We start from the raw sequence: 5,419 nt of genomic DNA on the forward strand, positions 1-5,419 counted from the left end.
CGGATCCATTAAGTACATATAATTATGTTCATCAGCGATTAATCCACAGCATGATTAAGGGGTAAATATAATCTTGAAACAAGAGTTCTGTGGTATGGTATCCTTAAAAGGGGCCTACTGCACCGACACACTTTATTCGAGCAAATGCCCAGTTTGTACCTGGCAGATACCTGGAATCCGCCGCTGCTCACCTCTTGCATGCTTCGTTGCGATTGCCTTCCCAGCCACGGTTCATGCCTGGCTGACGGGGGCCTGATCTGTTAAATGATAATGAGAAGGATTTACTAGGCTGCAATGCTTCGCGTGTCTACCAGATGGCATAAACTCATGACTTGTAAAGCGCCGAATCAGTAATGTGTGGGCTTGCAGTTGCAGTTGCCCGCTTTATTGTGTGTAGTGGGGATGGGTGAGGGGGGGTATTTGGCCCTTGGTGTGAGTTTAGGACTTGCGGGGGGGGGTTTGCGGGTGCACTTAACCCCTTCACGACCGTAGCAGTTAATACCGCTACGTTCATGAAGGGGTTAAGCCCTCCCGCTACCCCCCCCCCCGCAAGCCCTAAACAAGCACAGTTGGGGCTAATACCCCATTCACCCACCCTCCCGCTACCCACAATAAAAAAATACACACACAGCACAGCAGCCGCCAAAAAATAAATAAATAAATCTAAATAAATAAATAAATAAATGACAATAAATACATTTGAAAAACATTTTTATTGATAGTGTAGATGTGCAGGGGGTCTCCGGAGCTGAATCGCGTTGGTTTCAGGTCTGGGGCCCCCCGGCCCCCCGAGATACAGGCCCCTTTATGAGGTGCCGGTATCCCTCTGCTTGGTTTAAAGGGCCCGATCACGTGATCGCGGCCTGTAAACCAAGCAGAGCAGAGGGATACCGGCACCCCCTAAAGGGGCCTGTATCTCGGGGGGCAGGGGGTCCCCAGACCTGAAACCTGTGCGCTTCTGCTTTGGAGACCCTCTGCACATGTACTGTATCAATAAAACACATACAATATACAGTATAAATAAACACTCGTTCTTTACCTTAGCGGCTATGCGCTATGGTAAAGAAGCAGCATTTCTGTATTTTAATAATATTGTACAGTGAGCAGGGGGTTCCCTGAGCCAGAAATTAATGCTCAGGGACCCCCCCTGCTCCTGCTCAATATTATTAAAAATACAGAAATGCTGCGTCATTACCATAGCGGATAGCCGCTAAGGCAATGAAGGGGTTAACCCACCGTGCCCGCTTTATTGTGTGTAGTGGGGATGGGTGAGGGGGGTATTTGGCCCTTGGTGTGAGTATAGGACTTGCGGTGGGGTTGCGGGTGCACTTAACCCCTTCACGACCGTAGCAGTTAATACCGCTACGGTCATGAAGGGGTTAAGCCCTCCCGCTAACCCCCGCAAGCCCTAAACAAGCACCGTTGGGGCTAATACCCCATTCACCCACCCCCGCTACCCACAATAAAAAAAATACACACACACAGCAGCCCCACAATTAATAAATACATCTAAATAAATAAATAAATACATGAAGAGAAAAAAATATATACTGTATATATATATACTGGATATATATACAGTATATATATAATAACAATCCCTATACATATACAGTATATACTTTGTATATATATACACATTGTATACATATATATATATATATATACAGTATATATACACACATGATGAACCAATATACAAATACATGTAGAATGGTTATCAAAATCATACTGTCCTACAGATAACGCTTCTCTATACAGACAATAATAATAATCCATTTAATAATCCTAACTGATTTTACAATATAAAACATAACATTCCAATCCACACAGTACATTGCATTTACATTGTATAAATGATGCATACAATCTATGCACCATATACATTCTGCAAATGAATGTTAACAATATAATTGCAAGCTACTCTACCAGTAAATACAAACACTTCCAAACAATTCAACTATTTTAACCAATCAAGTATACAAAAATCAATATATACTGTAAGTACCAACCAGAAAACACAATTTAAAACCAAAGCTAACTCTTACAATACCAAGGATTACATCTATCTAATTGTAAAAAACCTTATACATTATACACAGCATTGTTTAAAGCCCCCTCCCCCCTAATGTTTCTGTTAAACAGATTACACTGAAGGGAGAGAGATATAAAGGCCTAAAGCCCCTTCCCCCTAATGTTTCTGTTAAACAGATTAAAAAACAAGTGACGCCGCGGTCACAGCTCCTCCAAACAGCCAAAACGCATGTAGAAAAAATAAAAAACTTTATTGATTGAACAAGTGAACAACAGCCATAGTTAACCTCTGACGCGTTTCGTCCGGGTTACGGACTTTTTCAAAGAGTAACTCCCTAAGCCTGAGACAATCTCTATATAGACAGAACCGCGCTCTGATTGGTCACAAATTAATTGAAGGGTAAACCCCTCTCATATACAGAATAATGAGTATTAACTCACGTTATACAATCCAATACAGAGACCGTCACATGCAAAACACCAAACCAAATGTGAAACTTACATACAACATACAAAAAAATAAGTTAAAAACAAGAGTTAAAAACAAAGACTGCTGATTAATCACAAAAATAACTAGTTAGGAAAAAAAATAACTAGTTAGGAAAAAATATAAGGAAAGTGCTTAAGTTATACATATATAAGCTAATAATAAAAACATACAAAAGTATATATAGTCCAACTCACTACATTGCAATAAAAATAATTCATATTTGGAATACGGATGACATGTTAATCAATAGAATATAATAACTAGATTCATATACAATTGATTGATGTTGTATATACAGTATACCATGACACAATAATGAATTACTAAAATGTACCCTGAGCCACCCATCAGGAAGACACCAGAGAGATATAAACTTTACAAAAGGATTCACGTAGATTGTATACAGGGATTTTTTAGCTTGTCAAAAAATGTTTTAGCTCCCACTCTTGGTTGATACCTGATGGATAGAGGGTGCATAAGGTGTAAATCCAAAACATTTCACGTTTATTCAATGTATTCTCTCTGTCTCCGCCTCTAACGTGGCTAGGGATATGTTCTAAGGCTGCATAGGAAAAATTGTTAATTCCTCCTTTAGGGCACAAAGAAAAATGTCTTGGTACAGGATGTATTAAATCCTTCTTTTTGATTAATCTCACATGTTCCGCAATTCGTACTTTCAACGGTCTGATCGTACGCCCAATATACCGTTGGTCACATCCACAAAACAAAATATAAATAACAAAACTGGAATTGCAGTTTATAAAGCTCTTGATATAAAAACTTTTTTTACCAGAATTTATCATTTTAGTTGGTTTAACATATTTGCACATAGAGCAGATACCACAGGAAAAGAAACCTTTTGGTATCCCCTGTATTCGTGGATAACTTGATTGTGAACTAAACAAGCTAGGCGACAGATGTGTCGCAATTGTTGGAGCCTTTCGAAATACAAAACGGGGTCCATCTTTGACATATTCCTTAATGTCTTTATCCAGTGACAGGGTTTTCCAATGTTTTTTGAAAATATCACGTATGAGATGAGATTGGCGATTGTATGTGGAAATGAATAAAGGACTTTTTTCCCTGTCATCGGAAAAGGACTGTGAAGTGTCTCTATGTCTAGAATGTCTGTTATTCTTTATTAATGTAGATCTCTCAACGAGATTAGCTGACTCAAATGCAGATGTAATGTCACTATCCTTATAACCTCTGGCTGAAAAGCGTTCAGCCAGAATTCTAGATTGTTCCAGAAAGCTATCATGATCAGAGCACAGTCTCCTAAGCCTAAGAAACTGTGCTTTAGGGATGTTTTTAATGAGTGAACGAGGGTGATTGCTCCGAGCAGACAACAAGGTATTCCTAGAGTTTGGCTTGCGAAAAATATTCGTCTGTATACTCATGTTATGGTCGATGTACAAGAGGAGGTCTAGATAGTGGATGTGATTTATATTATGTTCATATGTAAACTTTATATTTAAATCATTATTATTTAGACTCTCAACAAATGCTATGAGTGATGACTCATCACCCTCCCATATCATTGCAGGTCGTCAATAAACCTCTTAAAAAATATTATATTTGAACGGTAAGAGTTATTACAGTGATAAATGTGTTGTGCTTCCCAAAAACCCATAAATAAATTTGCGTATGAAGGTGCGAAACTCGTGCCCATTGCCGTGCCTAATTTCTGTAAATAAAATTGTGAATCAAACATAAAATAATTGTGAGTTAATAAAAAAGAAATTGCTTCCAATATAAACGTGCAATGTGAAGTTGATAATGTGGATAGACCCAAAAAGTGATCAATGGCACAAAGGCCGTGCTCGTGTTTGATAATAGAATATAATGAAACAACGTCTAGTGTGACCCACCTATAATGTGATTTCCAGACCACGTCCTGTAAACCGACCATAAGATGCATAGAATCTTTAATAAAAGATGGCAAACTTAGTACCATAGGTTGCAGAAAACTGTCCACATACCGCGATAAACCATCCCCCAAAGATCCAATGCTCGCCACAATTGGACGACCAGGAGGGTCTTGTAGCGATTTATGGATCTTTGGGAGATGGTGGAATACCGGAATCACGGGATGTGGACAGTATAGGTAGTCACTTTCTCTTTTATTGAGAACACATAAGATTTGGCCAAACTCAATTAATTCATTAAGCTGAGTGTTAAATACCAATGTTGGATCTTTTTTAAGCAGTAGGTAATTATCTGTGTCTCCTAGTTGTCTAATAGCTTCACCTCTATACTGTTCTGTAGATAGAACTACAAGGGCACCTCCCTTGTCTGCTGATCTAAAGACAATATCATGTCTCTTTTTTAGAATATTTAGTTGTTGGGACTCAGTGTATGTCAGATTGTTGGAGCATATGTTTGACTGAGAAAAACCTTGGGACAATAATTTTAAGTCCCTTTCTACAAGCTTTTCGAATGTAGTTATGAAGGGGCCCCTATTCTGATTGGGACAGAAGATTGATTTCCTCTTAAGACTTGATTCATGATTCCCAAAAAATGGTTGACTAAAGTTATTAAGGGGTTCCCCCTGTTGTTCCAACAACACATTCATGTCTGACAAAACACATGTTTCCTGAAAATTAAAAGTCGAATTATCAACCTGAACTGTATCTGACAACATTGTATCAATATTCACACTCAAATCTACATCCAATGATTGAACATCTGCTTCCAAAGGAGCAAACTGACTCCTGGAAGAGAAGAACTTCTTTAAACTTAGCTTTCTGGTAAATTTTTGTAAATCTATAACCGTTTGAAACAACTGAAAGTCCTGCGATGGTGCGAATCCCAACCCCTTATTGAGCAAAGATAACTGTTCAAATGAAAGGTCCACCCCTGAGAGGTTGATAACATTATTGTTACTTGGGACAT

Source organism: Ascaphus truei, chromosome 4 (assembly GCF_040206685.1).
Source record: "Ascaphus truei isolate aAscTru1 chromosome 4, aAscTru1.hap1, whole genome shotgun sequence".
NCBI classification, from domain to species: Eukaryota; Metazoa; Chordata; class Amphibia; order Anura; family Ascaphidae; genus Ascaphus; species Ascaphus truei.